The 12,352-nt window shown below is 47.0% G+C and overlaps 1 protein-coding gene across 1 annotated transcript in view; it reads right to left on the bottom strand.

Annotated features, from left to right (window-relative positions):
- ADAM12 (ADAM metallopeptidase domain 12) overlaps positions 1-12,352 on the bottom strand; it is a 377,451-nt gene that overhangs the window by 56,284 nt on the left and 308,815 nt on the right.

Below are 12,352 nucleotides of genomic sequence, written 5' to 3'. Positions count from 1 at the left end.
GTGGCAGCCAGCCCACTGATCAGCAAAGCTGGTCTAGGGTGGCTGCCCTGACCGCCCCCTCTGGTGGGCTGTGACCAATTCTTGACAATGGGACATGAGCAGAAGTGACGGGGGTGACTTCAAGTGGAAAGTACTTAAGAAGTGCACACCCCTTCTTCATGTCCTTTCTTTCCCTTTCTGCCAGCTAAAGTCAGGGCATTCCAAGGTCATAGGGGAGGGAGGAGCCGGACCTGGCAGTTGGTCCAGGAGGGATGCCACCTGCAGTCTCGAGCACCAGGACTTCATAAGAAAGGGGAACAAACTTCTATTCCGTGACACCACTGAAAACGTGGGGCTTGTATCCTACAGCAGCTCACATCACCCAACCCAACGTAGATGGTGCGTCTCGTTTTCTTGGACAAACGGATTTTCCCATGTCTTGAGGCAGCAAGCAATTCTAGGGATGGACACGCTAGCAACCCAGAAGATTTTACTTAGTGAGAAGCAGGCCCAGGCGCCGTATCCCCATGGAGACATTTTCAGGATGACACTGTAGCTGGACCCCAATCAACTGGCCAAACCTCTGCAGCTGCTATGTTTCTTGAAGGCGGCGGACTCGAGCCACCATGCGATGATTGGATTTTGAAATCACTACAATTTCTACTGCCAAACTGATAACACTGCACTATCCTTCCAAGTGTTTTCTATCACTCTCAGGTTATTAACTCTGGAGAATAATTCGAAGCTACAAATAATTTAATAAATGAAAGCCCTGCTCTGTTGGATGCAAACGCAATAAACCAGGCCTTATTTATAGTGCCGTGGCAATGTTCCTTCTGAAATCTTGATAACTTCCTTTGGCAGGCAGATTGATTATTCCTGGGATCAAAATGATGCTGACTATCTACAAACAATGATCTACAAGGAAATTTGTAATTTCGTCAATTTAGAAGGGCTTGTATTGAGAAGATTACACAGGGGACTGTGAGTGGTTCTTTCCTTTGCAATGAAATGAGCTTCAACAGGGTATACAATTGGACCTTCTCTTGAATTTAAGAGTTTTCCTAGAACACACATGTCCCCCAGTGCCTGATCCAGGTGATGAAATATCTTTCCCACACAATGACCATGTGCTATGATGAATTATCATTAGTTCATTCCGGAAGGGAACTGATTCCTAGAAAATATTAAGAGTTAATTAGGAAAGGCACTGTGGGATACACTGCCAGCCTCAAGAAGGGTTTATAGCATGAAAAGTAGTCACCAGGGAAGTCCGAGGAAAGAAAGAGTGCTAGGTGTCGCCCTGCTTCCAAAGGATGCAAGAATGTCCACCCAGCCCTGACCAGGGCTTAAGAGGGCTGGGTGTAGCTCTGCTCCCTGAGCCCAGACACGTCTCCCTCAAGTGGGGGTAAGGGGGGGGGGGGCAATGGAAGTGTTCCACAAGTTCGTGCAACAACGGATATAAGCCATGTTAAATTTCACCAAAAATGTATAAAGGTGTATAGTCTAAAATGTAAACCATAATGTAACCAAAAATTTATAAAAGTGTACAGTCTAAAATATAAACCATAAGGTAAGCCATAAAGGAACCATGATTGGTAGCTATGTTTCAATATCTGTTCATTAGCTTTAGCAAATATAACATCCACATGCAAAAAGATCATTGCTGGGGAAGTGGGAAAAGGGTTTGATGTTGGATATATGGTGGTCCCCTATATTATAGATGTACCTTTACTGTGATCTAAAACCTTTTAGAAGACAAAATTAAAAACAAAACAAAACAAAAGGATGTAGACACTGAGGAAGGAATGGAGGCGATCGCCTTGCCACTGTACATGCAGGGCAATACCTATTACTGTGATGAAAGGCAAAACGTCAAAAACAAAGTTTTATGATACTTTTCATGTTTTTAATACCCCAATTTATTTTTTACTTTATTTTAGTTTTTCTAAATTATTATGTATTCTATTTCTAATCTTTAAACGTGTCAATACTATTCCATTTTCCTACTAATTGAATCTGGCAATATATTAGGCTTCATTTTTAAAGAAGTTTTGGATCACAGAGGGGTTCAACTATGGCAGAAGAGGAGCACTGGTGTGGGGTGTCATTGATGGGGGATGCATGGGTGGGAGGGAGTTCACCGGGGCATGCATATAGGGTATATAGGTATGTTTGGATGTTCATTGGGTATTGTCAGAGTGGATAGTCACACACAACTGAGGGAGTGCTGAGTTCCCATCCTGGGGATCTCTGTTGCATTCCCCAATGGAACAGCAACAATCCCATAAGTGCAAGGACAAAGACCAGTGAAGAAGGATGATCCAGTGATGGGCCCCTGACACTGATAACTGTGTTTATGTGCCTGTGTGCTTGAAATTTCAACTAGGGCTAGAGCTGCAGGGTGCCTAAGAGTTACCTCCTGAGAGCTTCCATGTTGCTCAAATGTGACCACTCTCTAAGCCACACTCAGGGTGTAAATGCATTACCTTCCCCCCAGTGTGGAACATGACTCCCGGGTATGAGCCTCTTTAGTCACCAGCTGGTGATGCAACTAGAAAAAGACCTTGAATAAAAGGGGGAAATGGTAAAGACAAATGAGTTTATATGGCTAAGAGACTTCAAAATGAGTTGGGAGGTCATCAGAGGGGTTGCGCTTATGCACGTCTCAGCAGGATCCCAGAGACAGCCAAAGCAGATACAACCCCAGGTAGTGGTGCTACTAAGGGCTATGGAGACACACAGATTTTAAGTCATGGCAGATGGCTCTGGAGCTCAGTGCCTTGCCAGTGGGCCGTACTTTGGAATTTATGCTCCTGACTGTGATAGAGTTGGACTCAGATGTGACCTCTCTACACATGCCTCTTCTGTCACTTTTACTGAACCTGTGAGGGGTTTGTGTATGCTCAGGAGACTTGAATCTCTGGACTGGACATGTGCCATCTGGGCCCTGAGCCTCAGCAGAGTTGCAACACCTACTCTCTGGTTTGTTGGACTTACCCAGGTCATCCAACAAGGAGGTGAGAATGGTCAACCACACCAGGGAACTGAGAGTGTCTACAACTGCAAGCAGGATAATTGCATCCATTAGCACGTGGGATCTAAGACCCAGAGGTGGAGAGGTGGAGTGGACATCACCATCCCAGGGACCTCAGGATGGAGGAATATAATACGGATTGGAGTGGACTTGCTGGTACTCTACTATAGAACTGTTGTGACTCTAGCAATGGAAGAAAGTGTATCATTGTTGTGGAGATGGTGGCCACGGGAGTTGCTGAGGGCAGGGAGAGGGAGGAAGAGGTGTGATATGGAGAGTTTTCAGGACTTGGAGTTGTCCTGAATGATACTGAAGGGACAGACGCAGGACATTGTGTATCCTGCCATAACTCACTGAATGGACTTGGGCAGAGTGTGAACTACAATGTAAACTATGGTCCATGCAGTGTGGCAGTGCTCCAGGGTATATTCACCAAATGCAATGAACGTGCCTTACTGATGAAAGGGGATGTTGATGTAGGAGGAGCGGGGCTGGGGTGGGAGTGGGGTAGATGGGAACCTCCTCCTTTTTTAATGTAATGTTTTGTGTGATCTATTTATCTTTCCAAAGAAAACCAATAAAAATAAAATAAAATAAAAACAACAAGTACATTTTTGGGGGAGGAGGGGAGGATTTGAATTTAAAGGAAAAGGATAAAAACAAATTTAAATGAATGAGGTCAATTTAAGTTAAGGATTTAAATTTCAGAGTATTTGGGAGAGGAGAAAAGAAACTACATTTTTGTATGTTCTGTGCTAGATGCTGTTAGATAGAAGTTATCTGTGCAATAAATTTCTATTTCCCTTACTTCTTCCTATTGAGTTGAAGGACAAACTCAAATGATATTAAAATTCTTTCTCGTTTAGAATCATGGAGAGAGAACATTTATCCAACTCACAGGTTTTCAACTTTGTTCTAAGGAACCACGTTCAGGCAGTAATTCCTTGAGGGTGCTGCACTTTTAACAATAGAGCACAGATGCTCTCCTCTGATGCCAAATGAGCAATTAATGAATTCATTGACATTGAACCAGATCCTTTCCCAGGTGTGGTCATGAGCACAGAGCTGGTGGGCCTTACACCATGTGGCCTGCATTCACCAACACTTCGCCTGCCTCCAAAGCTGTATGCTTTAAATCTTTGGAAACTCTTGGTCGTGGCTCACAGTTCCTGCCATGAGCAGATGTGAGTGGGTCCTCTTGCCCTCCAATCTGGGGTCTTTCTGAGCTCCTCAGAGTAACTCCAGTGGGCCCCACTGGAAGGCCAGTGGCCATTTCCCAGGTATTCCTGTCTTCTTGGACTAGGCCAATCATCATTCCTGTACTTCCCCTAGGTGAAGATGGAAAACACCTCTGCTGTCATCTAAGAACTCTCTTTTGATGACAAATGGCATTTAGAGGAAGTGTGGCCTAGGAAGAAAAGCCTGCAAATATTTATTAAACACCTACTGTGTGCCAGGCACTGTTCTAGGCATTGGCTATATGCGAGTGAACAAAACATGCAAAAATCCCTGCCCTGGTGGAGCTTGAAATCTAGTGGGGCAAATGGAAAATAAACAAGATAATAGGTAAAATGTGGTGTGTTAGTGCTGAGAAGAAAACAAAACAGATAAGGGGGAGCAAACATGTTTGGGAGGTATTGACATTTTATTGAAGGTGGCCAGGGAGGACCTCACTGGAAAGGCAGCCTTTGAGTTCCTCACCTGAAGGACATGGAAGGAACAAGCTGTGGGCACGGCAGGGGAAGGGCATTTTGGGCAGAGGGAACAGCCAGCTTACAGGTGCGTAGAGGATATGCCTGGTCTAGAAGAGTTTGTTCAAAGGTGGAAGTTCTTCCTTCAATAAAACACACCTAGAGAGTAGACCACTTCTCCAGAGGAGGCTCCTGAACCCCTGGCTGTTGTCCTCTGTTAGAGACGAGACCATGCTGTTGGTGAGACAAGGACCATGGAGTGCCATAAAATGGTGCGCTTTGCCTAGCACGAACCAGGCACTGATAATCATTAAAGGAATTTTGCATAAGAATGTTGAGCCCTTTATTTCCCCCTTTTTATTAAGCTGGTTTTGATTTGTAAGCAAAAGGTCTGCTTATCATCCCCCTCTTAAGCTCTGATAGTTTTTCAGTTGATTGGTTTGTAGACTAATAAAATATCTAATGATTATGACTAACCCAGTGATACCCATAAACAGAACTGAATGATCTAAAATGATTTCACATCTCAAGAAAGGGGAAATTTGATAGTACCAAATATTAGATTCCTCTAATTGCAATGCAATTCTACACATATTTGAATATACTTTCCATATCTTAAATAGCCGCTGATCTAATAGTGCCTTGGACACAGTAGGTGTCAATTAGTTTAAGTGGCTTAAGGGGTCAAAGAACAGTTAGTTGGTTTGCATGACAGATGTGCCAATGGACTGTGAGCAAGGCATGGGATACACTGCCCAGCACAGTCTCAGAAATCCATGGACAGGATCTACCAATGCAATGGTTGAGATTGTGATTACTCCAATTCAGTCCCACATGAGATAATGCAAAAAAAAAAACCCTCCTCGAGGCTGAGCTCATCATTCTACTTCTTGGGTGTCAACTCTGCCTCTGACCTTTTGATGAAGGCAGAATTAAACTCATATGGGTAGTACATTCACTACCACCTCATTCACTCACTCACTCACTCAAGAAATAGTTTCCAAATATCTTTTACATTTAAAGCTCCAAGGAGGACCACCAGGTGATCCAAAAGCGGTCCATTCCTTGCCAACTGTCCCCTTTCTGAGCCTCTGCCAAGCTCCTTCCCTTGTGGACATGCACCTCCTGCCCTCCCCACTGCCTCTCCATCCATTCTCCAAGGCCCACTATAAGGGGCCTTCAGGAAGTGGTCCTTGAAAAATTCAAGCGCTCAGATACACGCATGTTATTTATGCCACATAAAGTCTACTGACTAAAATTTCAGTCCAACACTCTGTTGAAAGTTTGCTTTCTTATGTCATCTTACTCCCTCTGCCAGATTATAAATTCCTAAGAGTAGGAAGTGAGTACATTTAAAAAAAATAGCTATTTATTGAGTACCTGCTTTCTCACAGTAATATTTTTCTTCTTTTAGACTTTTTCCCCCCAACTTCAATTTACGAAACAAATCAGTGAGACAGGTTTTATTGTCCCCACTTTGCTAATGAGGTGAAGGGACTTGTTTAAATAAGAGTTCTCAATTAAGGAATGTCAGAGACTAGATTTCACCAAGTCTTTTGACTCCAAGTTCAGTAATTAGAAACCATTTTTTTTAGTTCCTGTTGTCAGCTCAGCACCGGATTCCCTGGACTGAATGGCTGAAATGCAGAGGGTGCCCGTGCTTATTTAAATACAGACGACAAGTCCTGCCATGACCCAACCTATGCCTAGACCAGTGATTTTCAAAGTGGTCTCAGGAGCAGCAGCAGCAGCAGCAGCTGCTGATGTATTAGAAATACAAATTCTCAGGCTCCACTCCAGACCTACTGAGTCAGAGAAACTGTGTATTGGGGCCCATCAACCAGTGTTTACACACGCCCTCCAGGTGATTAAAAAAAATTTTAAGTATACAATTCAGTGGTGTTTAGTACATTCACCACATTGTGCAACCATTGCCATTAGCTAATTGCAGAACATTTTTCTTACCCAAAGAGAAACCGTGAATCTATTAGGCAGTCACCCCATTCTCCCTCGGCCACCTCTACTTTCTGTCTCTACGGATTTGCCTATTCTGGGCGTTTCACATCAATGGAATCTTACAATATGTGGCTTTTCATAGTTAACTTTTTTTTCACTCAGCATGGTGTTTTCAAGACTCATCCATATTGTGTTGTAGCGTGTGTCAGGACTTCACCCCTCTTCATGGCTGAATCATATTCCATTGTATGGCTAGACCACATTTTGTTTATGTATTCATCCATTTGTGGTCCAGGTGATTTTGATGCCCATTAAAGTTTGGGAACAACTGGCCTAAGTTTAAAATGCAAATATTGTCATAAAGATAGCCTATGGACAAAGCCACACTGATCTGCGTCAAAAAATGAGAAATGCAAGCCAGGCTTACCACAGGTCAGCTTGCATGCAATTTACTTAGAAGCAGCTCTGTTTTATACCATGATTCCATTTTCTAAGAAAAGCCCCATACACAGCATTTTGAAAGCCTTATCTGATTTTGAGCATGTGCTAACTCCTTTGAGTATTTGTCTCTTAAAGCCAAATTTAAACCGTGAATGAACTTCCAAAGACCTTTCGGGATGTAGAGCACTGAGTGAACAAGCCTCGCCCCAAACACAAAATGAGGTGTCAGGAGAGATGTGGACTGTTACTGGGTGGTGTCTCCCTTCCACCTGCTTGGTGATCTCAAGTAGGCTGATATTTTCCCCTTCCTTACTCTGCAGCTGATTCCCTGGAGCATCGCTGAAAGGAGCACTGAATTGGGCCATGTAGCCACTCACGACATCAAAGACCTTGTAGAACTCATGGTCAGTAGTTTAAAAAGACAAGGCATCGTTCCTTCCACTGCTCCTGGCAAGCTTGCCATGATGTATTCCTTTAATACTTCTGGGAAATTATTCCAAATATGTCAAGGCAGCAGCTAATTGACTTGACATACAGCAATGATAGAATGGAGCAAGGCAATAAAATTGGAGAATTATTCAGAAAAGAAGCACTTTCACATGGTGTTTTCTCTTGGCAGGAGAACGCTTGAAAATGATTCTACCTGGGACCCAGGAGAAAGTGCTGTTTTCAGCTCACGGGCAGAGAATTTATCTCCGAGGCCACGGCGGGGTGGCCAGAGTCCCTGCTCGGATCTGGCCTCTTTTGTTAGAGACATCCGTGTTTTTCCTCTAATGTTTAACTACAGGGACATTTGGGGGGAAATTTGCCATGCTGAATGTAAGGTTAGAAACAAAAAGAAGATGAAGCTGACAGCTGGGTGATTTGTGGGAAAAAATAAACCCTGCACTATTCAAGAGAGGAATACAGCTTATGGATCCTCACCATAAATGCAGTCACAGCTTCATATTTTAGCCGTCACTGGGCTGCCAAGTAAAATGTTATTAGGGGTTACTTTTACTTTGACAAATCTGCAGTCAGAAAATTCTTTTCTTGCCGCAGCCGATTGTGCGTTTCGCCGCTATGTTCTTGGGGTGCATCACACGAAGCCAATTTATCAACCTTGACAGCAGAAGTCGGGAGTTATCTGCCTTGCAAAAGCTCTTTGGGAATTAGCCTGAGACAACTGCTTTTCTTGTTGGAAATTAGGCGGCAGGGATAGTAGCTGTAATCAGGCCGAACTCATCGGGGCCACAGGTCACCGTTCCCGCTGTTTCCCTCAGCCCCCCACCCCAGCAGTACACCTGCGCTGGACCCAAAGCGCTCAGGTTCCCAGCTCCGAGGCCCGCAGTGGACACCAGCCCACGCTGCCTGCGGGGGAGCAGAGGAAGCGACCGGAGGAGGGGGCCGGAGCAGCCTGGGAGGCTGCTGAGAGCAGCTCAGCGCTGACAAAACCGTGACAGGAAAAGCCAGCATCTCGCAGGAAACGGACGGGAAGACATCCAGATTTCTCTGTTTAAAATCGATTAAAAAAACCCAACCCACCCAAAACTCACAAAGTCCACAGCTGATAAATGATGAGACAATCAAGGGCTTTGGGAAACACGCTGCTGACATCCTACTTCCCACTGACTCCTTTTTGCAAACTCCAATGGAGTTTTATTTCCTCGTGATGGAGGAAGTGACAGATTCAGCAGGGCGGGGAGGCCTGGGAGGGTCTCCTCTGGCTGTACACACGGCACAGAGGAAGTGCTAAAGAATCAGCATGGGAAGACCAAGAAAGAGCATCCATCTCTTAGCACTTCACCAAGCCTTGGTTTTCACATCTGCAAAATGGGGCCAACAGCAGCTACAAGAAGTAAAAAGACACATGCCATCCTGGAAGGTTTTCTCTAGCTCAACAAGAACAGGGAATTAGGAGTATAAACAACCAACCAACCAACACAAACACAAGCAGCGTTTAGATGGCTGCCACCTGCCATGAGGCTGTGGTCACAGTTCCTGCAGGGTTTTCCAAATCTTTCTCCCAGAGCTCATGGAACATAATCAGTCCCCCACCCACTCCACAGCCAAGGCCGGGCATGGAGCTCAGGCCGCGGGTTTGGCTGCCAACAGACCAGACCTGGGCCCGGTCTCTAAGGTAACCCTCAGCCATGACCTGAAGGCCCTTTCAAAAGCAGCTGAGCCATCCAAGCACCTGAGCCAGGCTTAATTGCTCCTTTTCCCTTTAGTTGCCTACTAAATGCAGATGAAGAGCACCTGCTCTTCCCAGCAATGGCCCAAGCTCTCTTACATGCAGAGAATGGAGCACTCACAGCTGGGTTGGACTTTGCTGGGTCAAACTCCAAACCAGGAGAAGAAATCTAGGGCCATGTTCAGAAAAAGCTTTAGGTTTTTCACAATTAGGCCCAGCAACAAAAACTTGTATCAATCGCCATGTGCAGCATTTAGCTGTGACTAAGTAAGATGCCCTGTTGGGACAGGCTAGTCTAGGACAGGCGTTGGTGTTTGCAGCCTTGCCTGGGTTTGTCTTCAGGAGCAGGCCAGGGCTGCAGAAGCGCCATCTCTCTCCAGAAGCATCGAAGCTTCATCCTGCCTCGCATGTGAGGAATAATGAGAATAAATATACAGCAGGCACTGCCTGTTTATTGAGCCAGGAACCCGGTGTATGTCCTCCCTCATCGACAACGTTGTGAGTCAGAAGAGGAAACTGAGGCTCAGAGGGGTTTGGTAACTTTGCCAAGGTCGCGCAGTTCTAGAGTTGGGATGAAAACACAGACCTCTGAAGGCCTGTGCTCTTTCCACTAGGCCACACTGCCTGTGGCCTCTAGGGGGTACCCTCAGGGGTAGGGGGGGGCTGCGGCCCTGCCTTAGTGCTGACGGCTGAACCGGGAGCGCCAACATCAACGGGCAGCGGCCTGGGTGCCTTGGAACTGCCCAGAGTCCGTGTAACTAGAGGCGACTCAGGCCCCACCGTGTGCTCTGCAACTCCCCTTCAAGCAGTGTCCCGAAACGCCTTTGATGTAATGGTGACCCAGGCCAGGCCTTGGCGTTTACCCAGCACACCGGAGGCCCGGCAGGTGCACCCACACGGACTTGCAGGAGGCTGGGAGCTTGGGCAGGCCCTAATGAGCAGTGCACAGGGGAAAGAGGCACCGGCCTGCAAAGCGGCATGACGGAGCCCTGGGGCAAGGAAGGTGGGCTGGACAGATTCTGCGCACCCAGGGTGCACACACGCACAACAGAGCGTGGGCTCAAACAACAGAACGTGGGGCGAACCCAGTGGGAAAACGCGCCGTCATGTCGACTCCAGGAACAAAAGTGACTGCAGGAGGGCTGAACGCTGACTCAGTGGGCCCACTGGATGGGCTGCGGAAGGCTGAGGCAGCCACCAGGAGCCAATGACCCAAAATGCCCTTAGTAGGACATGTCGGTTGTTCATAGCAAACACCTGCAGCCAGGAGGGAGCCATCTGCAGCCCATGATCATTTATTTTCTTAACATGTCAACTCTGACCTCTGCTCCTCCTCCCTGGAAGTTAATCGAATTGCAAATAGCATCTCCCAGAATGTTTACTACAGAGACACCCTCAGAGCTCTGGTCAGTTGAGAGCAGCACAGGAAGCTTCTGGGTGTGGCCAGAACGTGGACCTTCCGTTCCGTGCCGTGCTGGCTTCTTCCTCTCAGCGGAGGCCTGAAGGGCGAGGAGCATGAGGTCAGGAGCCACGTCCCATCAGGGCATCAGATGAGCTCTCCTGCCCTTACAGCAAAGGCCGCTGACTGTGCATGGGCCCGCCTGGTCCTTGCAGATAGAAGCGGACCCAGAGGTGAACCAGGGACAGTTCACCACCCTGAGAGAACGGCCCTGTCCTCCCACCCCGGTAGGCTCTGCTCAGGTCAGGCCAGTTGAGTCCGATGACACTGCATGTCTGTAACTGGAAATACCTTTTAATCCAATGGATAGAGAAAGTGGCCCTGGTAGACACCACCCAGCCACCCAACCAGGGCTGAAGTCTGCACATGCCTGCTCTGTGCCTTGCCGAGCTCTGGGTGCTGGAGTTGCCGTCAAGGCAACCCAAACTCAAGGGCAGGGAAGGATGGTCCCTCCTGATGCCAGGACCAAAGGCTCCTCTGCCCACAGGCCCGGGTGAGGGGCCGCAGAAAGGGCCAGGAGCCGGACGCTGCAGGCTGACATCCAGCGGTTGATGCTGGCCAATGTGGGGTCTCCAGCCTCCTGAACCTCGGTTTTCTCATCTGTAAAATGGAGGAGACTGCCTGCTCTTTCCTCTTAGTGGTGTGGTAATTCAGTGAGAAAGGAGAGGTCAGAGTTCTTTGTAAACTGGACAGTGGTCTACAAATACGGGGTCTTAGGCCTGCAACCGCTTTTAGAGCTTATAGTTTTGACCCTGTCACACTTCAGTTAAATTAGGCAAAGACTTTCAGGAGAGCTTCTTCTAGAAGTCCAGGAGTTCCACTTTTTGATGACACATTACTCCTTTCACCCTATTCTCCATGGAGTATGTACAGAAAGCAGTGGGCTCAGCCTCCCAGTTACCTGGGTTTCTCAGCCCTTATTTTCTGTTTATTTTTGTTTCTCTACTGCATTATGACTTTTTTAAGCTATTGCAAATCCATTGTAGAATGATGTGTGATGTCAATGTGGAAATACAAAAGACAGGAAAATACTAGTGTTGGCATAAAAGACAATGGCCTCAGAATCCCCTCCATGGAGGTTTAGCCATTACATGAAAGGAGAAGGAACGGCCTCACGCTGCCCACATCTGATTCTGCTGTAATCTCCATCACCCACCCACCCACCCATCATCTATCCACCCACCTACTCAGCCATCACTCACCTTTCTTCCCTCTTTCTTTCCTCCCTCCCTGCCAGTCAAGAAGTTCTGCGCTCCTACTACGTGCCAGGCCTGGTGCTAAGTGCTGGGGAGTCTGCACTGAACAAAACTGACACAACTCCTGTTCTCCCGGATAGGAGAGGATGTGAAGAAAGGGGAACACTCATCCACTGCTGGTGGGAATACGCTTGGCTCCAGGGAAGCCCCGTTTGCCCTTGGCCTCGCGCGGTGGGACTCTGTCCTAGGGAAAGGAGGAAGCGATGGGCGTGTGTGTGGGAGGAGGGTGGAGGGGGCTGGCAGAATTTTAGCTGCAATGTTTTCACACATGTTCTGCCACAAATAAAACGCTGGATTAACGAGCCAGTGACAGGAAGTAATTCTCTGCTGTTGTAACAGAAGTTGAAGGAGGCTTACAAC

The sequence above is a fragment of the Dasypus novemcinctus genome, chromosome 6 (genome assembly GCF_030445035.2).
Source record: "Dasypus novemcinctus isolate mDasNov1 chromosome 6, mDasNov1.1.hap2, whole genome shotgun sequence".
In the NCBI taxonomy this organism is placed as follows: Eukaryota; Metazoa; Chordata; class Mammalia; order Cingulata; family Dasypodidae; genus Dasypus; species Dasypus novemcinctus.
Note: the sequence above shows the minus strand (reverse complement) of the source record. Positions and strands in the feature narration are given on the sequence as shown.